The sequence below is a fragment of the Ornithodoros turicata genome, chromosome 3 (assembly GCF_037126465.1).
Source record: "Ornithodoros turicata isolate Travis chromosome 3, ASM3712646v1, whole genome shotgun sequence".
In the NCBI taxonomy this organism is placed as follows: domain Eukaryota; kingdom Metazoa; phylum Arthropoda; class Arachnida; order Ixodida; family Argasidae; genus Ornithodoros; species Ornithodoros turicata.
The window spans coordinates 45,081,419-45,096,322 of record NC_088203.1 but is presented as its reverse complement, the minus strand read 5'-3'; the positions used below and the strand labels follow the sequence as shown (position 1 = coordinate 45,096,322).

At 46.2% G+C, this 14,904-nt stretch overlaps 1 pseudogene; it reads left to right on the top strand.

Annotated features, from left to right (window-relative positions):
• Positions 1–12,434: 12,434 nt before the first annotated feature.
• LOC135389416 (uncharacterized) lies at positions 12,435–13,600 on the top strand (annotated as a pseudogene).
• The last annotated feature ends 1,304 nt before the right edge of the window (positions 13,601–14,904 follow it).

The window sequence follows — 14,904 nt, the reverse complement described above, 5'->3', positions numbered from 1 at the left end:
GTGGCTTGTGATCTGTTTCTATGTGAATCTTCAGTCTGACCACCTTGTCTTCGAGTTCTCACACGTCCATGTGACTGCGAGGGCTTCCTTTTCTATATGAGAGTAACCACCTTCTGCCTCTGTGAGTGACCTGGATGCATAGGCAACGACCCGCAAACTTTTGTCCACTTGTCACTACATGAGGACTGCTCCAAGGCCATAACTTGAAGCGGCGGCTGATAGTATTGTTTCTTTCGTTGGACAGTACAGTGCCAGGACTGGTGGTGACATGAGCCAGTTTTTTACTTCTTCAAATGCACGTTGTTGAGCACAGTCCCAAGCAAATGAGACATCCTTGCGAAGCAGTTCTCTTAACGGGGAAGTCTTGGCTGCCAGGTTCGGTATGAAACGTGCGATGAAGTTAACCATTCCGAGGAACCTCTTGAGTTCAGTGACATTTGTAGGTGCTGGCATGTCCACGATGGCAGCAATTTTACTCTGGTCTGGTATGACCCCATCTCTGTTGATCACATGCCCCAAAAAGTGATTGTTTCTTGTGCAAACACACATTTTTTTGTGATTGAGTGTGAGCCCTTTCTCTTTTAGTCTCTTCAAGACTTCGTATAGGCGGTTGTCGTGTTCCTCGCTGGTTTTTCCCCAGACTAGAATATCATCAATGTGGCATACAATGCCATCTAGTCCTCCTGTCAGCTGGTGAATCATTCTCTGGAAGAGCTCTGGAGCACAGGAGATACCAAAGGGCAGTCTGTTGAACTTGAATCGGCCAAACGGGGTGATGAATGTGGTAAGAAGATTTGACTCTGGATGCAGCCTGACCTGATAAAACCCTGAATATGCATCCAAGCGAGAAAAGTACTTGGCTTGTCCCAGTGTAGCGAGGAGCGGTTCTACACTTCGAATTGGGTGATATTCTCGTTGCACACATTTGTTGAGATTTGTGTAGTCCACACATATACGCACATCCCCGTTCTTTCTAGGCACTACTACAATGGGAGAGCACCAGTCAATTGGTTCGTCAACTCTGGTAATACCGCCTTCACTCTCCATCTTCAGAAGCTGATTCTCTACAGCCTTCAACAAAGGAACCGGTACGCGCCGTGGTGATGTCACAGCAATGGGCTCAATTTCGGATTTCAATCGGATTTTGCATTCGTAGAGTGTTTGTCCCAAGCCTTGAAACAGCTCTGGGTACTCGTTGACTGGATCCAGGAGCGGTCCTACGTAGGTTCCGTTCACTTGGCGCAGAATATCGAGACTCTCGATAATGTCTAACCCAAGGAGTGGTTCATCCAGGCCCTTTGTGACGTAGAGGTTTGCCTCAGCACTTTTACCTTGAAATGCAACAGTTGCATGCAGAGTTCCCACGACATCCAGACGGCAGGTAGCTGGTCCGAGACTTCACAAGGGTAGACTCAATCTTTAGTTTCGACAGCAGATTAGTCGGCACGACAGTGACATCAGCACCGGTGTCCAGACGGAAACTAACATCCTGATCAATAACAACGACCGAAACTTTCCATGGCATTTTCTTCTGAGCAGTGGTGATTGCTCCAGCAAAGAACACTTCGTCCTCATTCTGGGTGCTTTGAGGCTGCTGAACAACCTGCCGTAGCCGCTTGGCTTTGCATACTGAGGCAAAATGACCCGGTTTGCCACACTTGTTGCATCGAGCTTTTGCTGCGGGGCATTGTGGCCTCGAATGTTTTCCTGGCTTCCCACACCAGTAGCACGATTGTGTCGCTTTAGAATGTTCCTCTGTTGAACTTGAAATAGCCTTGGCTTGGGTCTTCTTTGTCTGTTGTGACTTCGCTTGTAGTCTGTCAACATGGACGGTTTGAGCTGGCGCCGCGTTGGCGGAGTGTTTGAGACTCTCTTGCTGTCGCCCGACGGTTTCAGTTTGCTTGGTAAGCAGTACTGCTCATTCCAAGGTCAGGTTGCTCTCCATTTGCAACTTTGTGGACAGTTTTTTGTCTCGAACTCGGACCATGATTCGATTCCTCAGAAGCTCGTCTTTGAGGTTGCCGTAATCACATGTTTCAACCAACGCATACAGCGCAGTGATGAAGTCCGCTGCCGGCTCACCCTCGCGTTGCGAGCGGCTGTTGAACACAGCCCGTTCATACACCACGTTCTTCTTTACGATGCAAAACCCTTCGAACGCCGCGACGACATCGGCGTACGATTCCTTCTTTCCTGCAGGAATAGGTAGAGTGGCGAAAATCTCCTCGGCTTTGGGACCCAAAAGGTACACGGGGGGGTTGACTTGCTCGGCTTCGTTCTTGGCATGGAGACATGAAGCGGTGCGGAACCGTTCCCATCGTCTTTTCCACGTTGTCCAGTGCTCTGGTACAAATGTAAACGGCTCTGGTGCAGCGAGCTGGTAGGTCAGGGGCGGTTGTTGCGAAGACGCATCCATAGTTTCGGAACGTTAGGCCTACTGGTCGTATGCTCGTTGACACACGATGAGAAACGATACTAAAAGTTCGCACCTGTGTCCAGCGATGGGTCGATCGGCTGATGCGTGAAACCGTATCCGCACTGTTCTGACACCATGTTAGGTTCAACTCTTTAATAGGAGGATACAGTATGCAAGAGACGGGCGAGTCGCCCGTGATACATGAGTTCGCTCTGCCCCAGCAGCTTCGACTGAGGAAAAACTGCGTCAGCCGCGTTAGACGTAACCCGAGCTTTCCTTTGCTTCTCAGCCTTTAGGTACGTTGCACCCTCACGTGGAGAGCTTCGGATACAATTGCACGTGCACGTACGGAGAGCACAGAGAACATCCAACAGTGGGAACTGGGGGGAGAGGGAGAGAGAGCCGGCACTACATCGCGAAGCGAGGGCGTTGTGCAAAGGCTTGTAGCCAATCGCAGGAGCCTTTCACGGATGAGTGGGCGGTCCCAATTGTAGGAGCTAAGTTAAGTTAAGCTACTGTCTATAGTTTGCGTGTACACAAACTCTCCTGCGTGTCACTTGCGGAATGCAAATCATCACTATTAAACGTTTGAAGCACAGTATTCCCAGAGCCGGCGACAAGCCGTGGCACAATAGTGAGTTCTATTGCATCGTACGCTCTCGCCTTTGCGTACGTAAGAAATAGAGTGATGATTCTGCGCAATGCGCGAAGCTGTCTTTATGTAATGCGCGTGCGCAGATCCGCAAACGCTATCCCTTACGTATGCAAAAACGACAGCGCGCGATGCACTAAAACCCTCTAATGTCTCTGCTGTTTGCTACACGAAACGTTGTTCTACATTGCACTCGTATCGGTCGTTACCGGCCTCATCGGCTCATCGGTGTAGCGTGTTCGCCGTATGATCCTAAGATACCGGGCTCGAATCCGGCTGAGGAATCTGGGGGCGGGATACAAGTTGCTTAGAAACGGCGTCTTCCGCGAGGGACGTAAAATACGCAAAATAAACTAAATAATAAATAAAATAAAGCAATCAAAAATATATTATTATTATTATTATGGTCGTTCCTGTGCCCAGGGCTGGCAGCCCGCTTTTATTGTAAGTCCTATACGTCAGAATTTATAACCAACAGACTGTCACCATCTGTGATAACATGCCCTCTCTCTCTCTCCCCCCCCCCAAAAAAAAAAAAAATGAAATAGATGTTTTCTCTCACAGACCGCTCCGGTACCATATCAGCGATGATACAGCGTCAGCCGCCTGCGCTGTGGGGTGGCACGTGTGTTGTTATCGCTATCGTGAGAGTTCACAATATCGCGAACGTGTGACGGCAATCACCAGTGTAACTGTTCTTTCTCTGTGGTAGTCTGCGATAACCAGCGATCCTCGCCTGACTGACTACAGTATCGCACGGCGCTGCAAATAGTTTCCCTGTGAGTACGGGATGACGGACGCCATAGCAGCCAATGCTGATTACGTGTGCTATTGAAATGGCCGCACACTATATCAGATGATTGTGATCGTGAGTTATCGTGAGTCAAAACGCCGAGCGCTGCACTAATGTCGGCACACTTCGCCGAGAAGTCGGCCCTGGTTGCATACTAACCTCTTTCACCCTCCTTCCTGCTGTCCTCTGTCCACGTCTGTACACCGCGTATAGCAACCGTTGCTTCGCGGCGCTAACACGGAAAAAAATTCTCTGCTAATTAACACAAATGTAAAGTGTCACAGAAAGGCGTACGCAACAAATCAGGGAAGAACGATGTCATTCGGAATGGCTAGGAGCATGTCAAGTTCATTTTTAGGAGTGCGTGGATCGACGTGCAGGTTGATATGTAAAAAGGAAACTAAATTACGGGAGAAAAAAGCAACAGCATTGACAAGCAAAAATGTATTTCAATATGTGCACCGTTGCACCTCGGGAGGCTGTTGAGTGTACAGGCCGCTTTGCAAGAAACAACGAAGTAAATGCACCAAACTGAACCTGGTGACCCACAGTGACCCCCAAGGCAAAGAAAGGCAATGTGTGAATAGTCATTTTAAAACGGAATTGAGTACGAATAAATTAAGCGACTCGTTGCATAAGCGTACCGGATACATGTACAGCATAAGTCAGAATATAAACATGTGCAGTATGCATGTGAACGTATATTACTAATATAGCGCTCACTCCGTTTTATGCCCTCCCTGTCCCGGCCTTATGTGTGCAGCTTCGGGACTATTCAAATATATTCGGTTTGGAAGAAACATCAATTCGATAAGGAACTCGAGCATTGAATTCCATATTTCATTACGAAATGAAATAGAATATACGATTACCTTTTTCGGTGTTCGAGAAATTCGAATATTCACACTGTCCTAGTAAAAGCCAACGTCCGAAGACAAGCAGTCCACGTGTACCAAAAGTGAATGGTCCTCAGGGGGCATTTTTTCCAGGGGCTATTTCTTCAGGGAACATTTTTGCCGGGTACATTTTTTGCTAGACCCAGACGCAGTGGCCTACCGGGCTCCCGGTAGCGGTCTACTAACACTAACTAATACAGTTTTAGTGCATGCACGCTATCGCCTCGGCGTACGGAAGAGATAGCGTTGATGGTTCTTCGCACGCCGACAACAGAAAGAGAGCTTCGCGCAATATGCGCAACCACCAGACCTATCCCGTCCGTACGCGAAGGCGATAGCGTACGATGTACTAAAACTCTCTAATGAAAAGAAGCTATACCCTATGAGCTACGAAAACGTATTCGGTCACGGCAATTCGCACTTGTTACTCTGTTTTCACAGTACCTTGTAATTCTGTTTGTTCTTGGCATTATCATGAGTACGTTGCAGTGCTCTATTCCAAATTGGGCCTGTTGCGGTCACTTCACGTCACCGCCAAGAAACTTTGCCGAATGCCAACCTTCCCCCTCCCAAGAAAAAAGATAGCAAAGCAACAGAAAGCCGATGAATGCTCAATTTCAGGACACACTTGGAGGAGGTAACAGTGTGACTTCGCGCGAGTTTGCACCAAGCACATGTGACCCATGATATGATATGAAAGGCGAAAAAAAAAAACGTAAAAACTGTGCTGTTTGGTAGTGCATCTCAAAAGCGATAAAACACCCCAGACTTCGGGTTTGTGATAAGGAAAGTCGGAGCTTTTTGGTTGAAAACCTTGTCTTCCAATACGCTATGACAGTATGTCTCTGCGGATGAGAGAAGGAAAAGGTTGGGGGGGGGGGGGATAATGGCAGGATCGGCTCGCCGTTGTTGGCCGCAGAGAAGTGGGCATCGTCACGACTATAGCAAAAGAAAAAGAGGAATGGAGGATAGAGGGTGAAGCGTGGAGATACTTACAGGGTGCATGAGTTCGTCTCGTCAGGGAGAGCAAAGTGTTAGAGGGGTCGTTGAGCAAGTCACGCCTTCTGCAGAAAGAGAATAAGGTTTCTTGCTTTAGCGGAACGTTCGGCAGAAGAAGCACCGGGGTAGAGGACGTCCGCTAGCGTGCCCGACCTTGAATGATGGAGATGGGCTTCGCGCGCAGAAAGGTTGGCGAAAGCGCGTGACAAAGCGTCTGTCCACAGAGAAAGGAACAATAAGGGGGCATGCGCAGACGGGCCACAACACAATGGTGAAAAGGCGATGTCATGTGGACCTCACGAGCTGTTGTTGTGGTACCTTATTTAAGAGTAATTCTCTAAATGCTATTTAATTAAGAGGAATGCGGAGTTAGATAATTCTAGACAAGCACAACGGAAAAAGGAAAGGCTGAGGGGCTGCTCGAATGGCTCACCTTGCATAGCGTTATAAGCGTGTTTTTCTGTTGTTTTTTTGCAAGTAAAATTTCTGTTATGCAGTCAGTGCTCTTCATGTTCATCTCTTCTTTTTGCCCCCTGCACTCGGGTATTTTATCGCTTTTAACACAATAGGTGTTTGGTAAACCCAGCTCAAATACTCCCGTGAATCGAAGAAAAGGAAGCGAGATGTAATTGCAAACAAGATGATAGGGATCGACAGACATCATATCAACGTTTCGTTTCATCGCATCAAGAGTGGCGTCACGCAAACGCCTGCGATGTTTCTCGTTGGCGAACTGGAAATTAGAGCATACATTAGAAAATATGCTTTACGCGGCCATGAACGTTAACCATATGTGTGGCTGCATACGAAATTATTTTTTATGCACATGCTGTACTTTCGTAGTCATACATGTGCACACTAATAGGAGTGAAGTGGCCAAAACAATGCTAGACTCTACCGTCATTGTGCCCCTACAACCCCTTGCCTTGCAACTTATGTCTTGTAAACAGGGAATATCTCACTAGAAATAGCACGCTACAAGCTGCTGCGTTTCATGTCTAACATCTGGATTTTGTTTTTAATTAGCACCGTAGCACGAGAACATGCACACAAAAGCTCCAGAAGTCATGTGATTGCACACCACACAGACGCAAAAGAAATACGAGAGCACATATAGAAATGTTGTTCCGGAGGTCTGAAGAGATAGGGCATAGCAGAGGTCCTAGAAATCGAATCAGCGGGCGAACCGTGTCCCTCTTTAGAGTGCTATTTCAACTCACAACTCAGCCCATGGGATGTAAAAGTGTTAGAGGCAATTTAGTCGTGGCTGCAGTCATGGGTAACGACACTGGTCAGCGCCTCTGAATTAATTCCGTACTCAAGAATTATTGCATAAATCACTTCATATATAACATTTATCATATAGGACATGATAAACAATCTGTAGGATGCAACCATGTCTGCAGCATTCTCGACTGCTTTTTACCTTTACAGTGAGAGAGACGCTACCAAATGATTTGCAAAGGCCAATCTTACTGGGCCCGTGTAACTACAGCCTTCATGGAAGTTATGCTTTAGCATAACTATCACACATGAAGTACAATTGCTTGGACATCTATTATGTAGTGCATCATCTAATCTGAACCACATGTGTGGCTGCATACGAAACTATTTTTATGCACATGCTGTATTTTCCCAGTCATACATGTGCACACGGATAACAGTGAATATGTGAAGTGCAAAACCAATGCTAGACTCTACCATCATCTACCATCATTGTGCCCCTACAACCCCTTGCCTTGCAATTTATGTCTTGTGAACAGGGAATATCTCACTAGAAAAGATGACACTTGTGTATTGTTTGGCAAGCAAATAAATCTCTTTATTTACATTTTCCATCAATCAGCAATGTTGGGAACTGGTGCAAATATAAATATCAGCAAGGAAAGTACGAACAAGCTATTCCTATATATTCAAATGCAGTTATGACAATTCTCTTTTTGTACCTCAGCACATTACAGCTTAAAAATTATCGAACAGGATCGTCAATCTTAAAATATCTCAAGAGGGGAATCACATAAAGCTCCACTAACGGGCTGAGAGATCAAAGCTCTAAAAGACAAAATAGTGACAGAAAAATATGAATAATTGGTCGCCATTGTGATCTGTACTACTACGTACAGTTCATGAATGAAACATGTTACCTCATTGCATTGGCTCCATGTGAGCAGTGGAATAAGCAGCTTTCCAGGTCTCTCCTTTCGAGTTTCGCTATAGTCTTTTCTTTCTTTTTGCAATAGCAAACACTGCCAAAGCGAAACACAAGCAGCCAAGGACAGGATGAGACAGCTACAACACAACTGCTTGCTCTCAACTGATATATTTATTAGCAGACTGTGTAATATACACACACATGCTGCTAAACAAATGACAATTTAACCAACAGAATCACAGACAAGAAAAAGGGTTATATATATCTTCCCCCTCTCCTAACTCTGTTTCACAGGCATCCGTGTATCACACTGAGTGTGCCCGTGCGTCACCTTTGAGATACGTGTCTCGGACAGAAGCAAGTCCAACAGCCGACTGCTTACACATGCATCTGTCTTGGATTTCTCTAACCACCTGTTGTTTAAACGCAGCCTTGATGTCTGCGTTCCAGTAACGGTGTACACACTCGAAATGACTGTAGGCCAGATCCTGAGCGGGCGAGAATGCTGGTCTATTTGAACAAAAATCTGCATTAATTTAAGACTGTCAGCTGTGTTTTCTTGTTTGCTTACATTGCTCTGCACGGAAAGCGTTCAGATAGGAACTCTTGTATTACATTAAAGGGTCTTGCTTTTGATTATTCCTGAGTTTTACGGAAATAATTGAGACACACCCGATAGCTTATGTATAGCTTGCACTCGATGAACAACATGTGAAATAAATTACATTTCAGGAGAAGTAGGGGAAGGTGGGGCAGGATGAGACAGAAATTTGCGTTTGCAACAGAAAGTTTTATTATTTGCGTTTTTTAAACAACTACCCATAGGCCCATTCTCAGAGGCCTAGAACTTCTGATCTGCAAATCAGAACGGACTTAGCCGGTTCTAAAATAAATACAGAACAAGAAATTCAAAAATGCAGATTGTCTCACCTTGCCCCAACCCTGGGGGCAAGGCGAGACATCGCGGAGGGCAAGATGAGTCACGCCGTGGTAATGAACTACACAACTTAGATTTTGCAATCCAATCACCTATACACAGCCCTCTTGAGCCCACCGCCTACATGATGTCTTATAAAACCACATAGAACCCGGTGATATTTCTATCCACTGTCCATTGCATACAAGGCATCGCCAGTCTGATGTGTCGCTGGTCGCTCGCTTTTGAGTGCGCTTCTGCTTTGCTGGAAATATCTCAGGAAACAGGAAAATTTGCTGGAAAATCCTAGGCAATATGCAAAATAAAAAATAAAATAAACGAATCTTTGAGGAACAAGCATTAAGCCACCTAATAGTTGACCTATCAGTTTCTAAATTACATTAAGTTTAAATTTTATTAAATTTAAATTACATTAAGTTGTTGCATTTTTGCCCCGTGCATATCATCGGATGCATTATTTTTTAAGTTCCACACTGGAATACCATATTTTGCATATATCGACGAATAAATAAAGAAAGAGGATGTGGACTTACATTGACAGAATAAGCCTGCGACCCGTTGCTGCACAGGTGACAAAAAAAGAAAAAAGGCCCACTGAAATTCGCGCTGTTTTTGCCGGGTCTTGCATTCTAGAAAGAAGTAACAGACTTTTTTTTCCTGTTCAACGCAAACACCAATCGGGACAATTCTCACGTACAATAAAGTGGACATGCAGAACCACCTGTGACAGTCAAGTTTCAGGCGCATCGAACAACGCGTCTCTGAGGCAGGTACCCACATGCGGTGGAGATGTGCGCAACAGCCTGTCGCTTGCCGCCCCAGCTATATACTGCCTCCGCCCGCGGCTCTCCACAGCGAGAGCTTCTGAGACCGTGTTTGACAAGATGGCGAACCACAACGAACTCGAGTTATTGACTGTAGCGAACGCTTCCGTTCTTACATCTGAGCTTTTCCGAAATCAACATCGCAGACGCAAGAAATGCAGGCTTTGGGTTCACTCGCTGTGGCGACAGCGCATTCTTTTCGTGTGAACAATGTTTAGCTTTCAACTTCCTGACACTATGACAGTCAATATCTTGCACTTTACTTACCTGCACTCCCAAATTGCATTCCAGTGTCGGCCCGAAAAAGTCATTTTAATGTTAATAATTTAATACGTCGCGAGACAACTGAGATCATGAGCGACGCCACAGCGGTCGGTCTGTGGACATTTTAATGTAACGCTCTATAATGTAGGCAGCAATAACATTTTATTTCCTTCATAAATTCGCAGGTTGAAAAACGTGAGCATCACTGCGACATAGCTTCCAGTCAACGACGCCGTTAATGCTCTCTGTGCGGGAGGCCGGAAGAAAACAAGAACCACAGAACTTCCGTTTACTTCCTGATTGGACGACATGTGCGGATGCCGCTAAAAATCGCGCACTGCGCGATCGCCAAAAACCGGAAAGCCGAAGTGGCTTTTCCCGCACCGCGGCAGGAGTTTACCGCGCCGCGTTCGCGTTTCCGCGCAGATTCTCCGCATGTGGGTACGCGGCCTGAGGCAAGTCGGCGTCGAGCAAAAAATGTATCATCTTGCCCAACCTTACCCTGAATGTGAACAATTATTTAATTTACCTTTCATTAAACAAATATATCAAATTCTGCTTCAAACGATCCGGCAATCCTCCCTGCTCTCAATGTGGCTCCGAACAAACGCGAAGAGGTCTGAGACTGCTTGCACCCGGTGGCGCTGGCTCGTGCCCGCAGTCTGGGGGATTTCGCCTGCTTGCGCTCGCTGAAGCTGAATTCAGCGAAGCGTTTTCTTTTCCTGGCTTTTTAAACTCGTTCTGAAGAAATGATTCGAAAGATTCGTGGATTCGTAGAACCTTCCTTGGATTCAGATTCAGAAAATTCTGGATTCGTCCCATCTCAAAAGAAGACGAATAATACCCTGTTCCGCAGGAACACACCGCCACTATATATTGCGATTGGCCGCTCACCGAAAAAATACTCTTTCTGGCCAGAACGTTTCGGCTGCTTCAGTTCACGCTCGAAATGCTCTGATACATTTTCCATACCTGCTAGCAATTTGCGAATGTGGATGATATGTCCAGACGAAGCGATATACGTATATGTAGTGTTTACTGATATCTGTTCCTCATAAGAACACTGAAGAGACATGCCCCATACACCCATGTAAACTTCGCTTTCACTTCCTGTACAAATAAACGTTATCAGTTCTCCTAGCCAAAACACGAGTGCATTGACCTTAGTGATTACGAGAAACCCAACATCGTCTGTGGAACACTTGAGTTATCACGTTACGCCAAACAACTTTCCATTTCATTAGCCAGGTTTAGTATACTGGAGGGTGTTCACGATAAGGTTCCCGGAGATATGGTAAATGAGTGGCCTTATCCCTCGGAAGTATTTCTTCTTATTCTTTCAGGTTGACATTACGTTGCTGACCTTTGATTTGACAGCTGGGCCATTCCAAGCAGGTGATCCAAACAGAGGACTTGTTTTCCTCTCTTTCTTTTCCCAATAAACATATAAAAAACAGGTTGCTCGACCATCAACGACACATTTCAAAAATGTTCAGGCCTACGTTAAAGAGTAGTTCCTCTAAAAACTGAAAATACATTTGGTCTCGGTCTCGGTCAAAATACTGGTCTCGGCTGAAAATACATTTTCAATGTTTGAGAGGAGCTAGTCGATAGCGTTAACTCGGACATTTACGCTCTTTGTTGGCTCCCGCTTCATCCCATCACTTCTCGGTCGTTATCTTTATGTTATTCAAAGGAGGGGCAAGACTCTAATGCAATGCATTATCCTCTAGTGCTGCTTACAAAGGCGATTTCGACTTGTTTTGTCATTTTTTAACGGCTTTTCCCATATGATTCGCGGTTAAAATAAGCAGGATTTCTTATTCAGTGGTATGTCACTTACAATCAACACGCATTAGAATGAAGTACAAGGTGACACACACACACACATACGGACACATGATTATCCATGTATGATGATGGAATGGGCGACATGACAAAATGCACTGACCGCAAATCCCGTGGTTATTTTACTTGTTGGCTTGTATAATGTTTGTAAAACGACTGGATTTATTGCTAGCGGTTCTTCAATAGGCAAAGTGAGGCAGCAATTTTGTAGCATCTGCCGTATGATTTTTTAAAATTTCGTGTTAACACCGCGAAGCAAGTGTAGCTATGATCGATGTACAGACGTGGAAAGATGGATAGAGGACAGCAGGAAGGACAAGAAGGACTGGGGGACAGGAGTGTTAGTATACGCCCTGGGCCGACTTCAGGGGGAACTGTGCGGGCATTCGTCTGGAAAGTCTTCGGAAAACCCAGGGAAAACCTCAAACAGCACAGCTGGTGACAGGATTCGGACCCGAGTCACCTCCTAGTCTCTTGTTTCTTTCCAGTCTCGTGTTTGTTCGTGTTCGCGCTTCATAGTTTCCTGATTTACGGACTCGTTGTTTCTATTTACTGTTTTGTTAGCTGTTGGTTGTTTAACATTTCCGCTGTTTGTTGTTCGTATTATTGCTAATCGGCAACAAAAGTTGCTTTGGGCAACTTTTTATGACGGCATGGCTTCGACCTCGTGGGGATCGTGGGCTCCAAAGACGCCAGTTACGATTGCAGACTGTGAGACTTTGCTTCTGCTCATGCACGTCAAGTCTCCGTCAAAGATAGTTTAGATGCAGGCATTTGTCCCACAATCGTGGGTCTGTATGTAACCTAACGTTGAGCTTTGAGAAGTTGGGATCAATCAAAGTCAATGATCAGGCTAGCTGGTGACTGAATAAGATGCTTGTTTCTGCGTGTGAAATTTTTGACTGTGCTGTCCTCTTAGTTTCCCGTAGTACCTTCGAGTTTTTGTGTTCATCATGTTAGGATGAATGTCCGCTTAAGCTATTAGCGGTCCTTACTAGCCGGTAGCGGGATGACGAAAACTTCGTACAGTACTTGGTAATGTCCCGGGTGTGTTGCATGTTGTTACCGTCAATAAATTCTTCTATAACAACTTAGTACACCGAAGGTCACGATGCGATTGCGCTTTGATGACACTTCTTTTTATGTGTGACGTGACGATGTGTTTGATGTTTTAGATGGCCAGCACTACGCACACCCCGACGATGTCAAGGAATGGAGCGAGGACATGAAACTCTGGCCGAGCATCATGTCCTGAGATATCATTTGCTACCTCCTGCAGTCGAAAGCGTATGATCTACAAGAAGCCAAGGCGTACAAGAGCCTGGAATCTTATAATTACCTGCAGTGCGGTTGGGTCGAAAAATTGATGGTACACAGAATCAACAGTGCTACCGTGTACATGAACGGCAAAGTGAGGCCGTCCCAGTCAGTCAACAACAAACCGCACTGTGCCTGGGTCTGTGCAAAATACAGCGGCATGGTTGTGACTGCTGGGTGCCCATGCATGGCTGGCCAAGCCAAGGTGTGCAGCCACGTCGGTGCTATTCTTTGGAAAATTGACCTCGCTGTGTCGAAAGGCATGACAGGTATTTCGTGTACAGACACCATCAAGAAATGGAACCGAGGCCCAAAGCGGAATGTCGAGCCAGCCGTATTACAAGAGATTACATTCAGGCTACAAAAGCGGACGGTTGACAGTGATGTACCGAAAGAGAAACGTCTGAGAGCTGCAACTGACCCACCGATGGGGGAGAAGAAATTTTCAGAATTTGTCAGGCCTCACCGGTCTCATTTCTATTTAATACGAAAGGTAATTTGAGTAATAATCAAAGCTCACGGTTGCCTTGTACTGCATGGAGAATAGTGTTTGCAAACTTACCATAAGCTGTCCTCATAACAAAGCCACCTTTAAGGTATAATGACTGCATGTGAAGTTTCATACTCTCTTAATTTGTTTATGTACCGTCCTTCGTTGTCCCTACCTTTGTGTTCCTTTCGTTTCATTTACCGGCTTGTTTTCAACACCTTCCTTCTGTCGTAATCTACACTTTAAACCCAGTGACGGATAGGCGCTGTTTGGATAGATAGATAGTGCCGTTTGGTTAGCATAGAGCGCAATGCGTCGCAGGCACGCCTCGTTAGCTTGGTAACACTGAGGGACCAACGTGAGTGCCGAGGCTTGAAGAGACCTCGGACACCCTCAGTAGCCTATATTGGCGTGTCGGATGGATCGTATACTGAAATACAATTTGTTGGGGCACGTTCGTTACATATAGTGGGGCGGGAAACGTTCGTAACGGTGACGGGAATGCGTTTCTGCAATTAATACCCACGCTTGCAACGAGTCAAAACAGCAACTACTTTATTTTGAGATGGAATGTGAGGAGGTTCATCGTCAGAGGCGATACTCTACCCTATTGCTGGTGGAGATGTGGGGAATAAAATAATGAGCCCCTTCACGATCGAAGTCCGATGGTGTCCAGAAATGTCAAAAGAGCTTCGAGCGCAGATCGTTGCTGGGCTGGATTGGGCCAGGGACCAAGCAATTTCGATAGGGAGAAGGGGCGAGGGTCCAGCTGACTAAGACACTCCGAGAGTGCGGTTCGGGAAGGTTGGTAGTGGGGGCAATGAAGAAGAATGTGCTCCAGATCCTCAAGAGCACCACAGTGGCAGCAGGTGGGAGAGTCAACCTGTCTCAAGCGGTAACGCCACTGAGCGGTAAAGGCCACATCGAGTCGCATTCGGTGGATTAATGCAGCATCTTGACGAGAGGTGTTTCGTGGCATGCGGAAAGCGAGCGTTGGATCAACTCTGCACAACAAAGATGAGGGGAGAATGTCGGTTGTCCATTGGCGGGAAGCCAGGGGTGTCACGAGGCGTCACAGAATGGAACGACGGTCTCCTCTCAGCAGAACAATACTGGTACGTTTCCGAGACGAGAGTGCTGCTTCTGCGGCGCTGTCGGCCTGCTCGTTCCCCACAACACCACAATTGGCTGGAACCCACTGGAGAACTAGCATGTGACCTGCTGCGTAGACAGTGTGGTAAGCCATTAACACATCTGTGACTAGGGGTGTGGATGGGCCTCGTATGCCGGATTTTCCAATAGCTTGAAATGAAGAT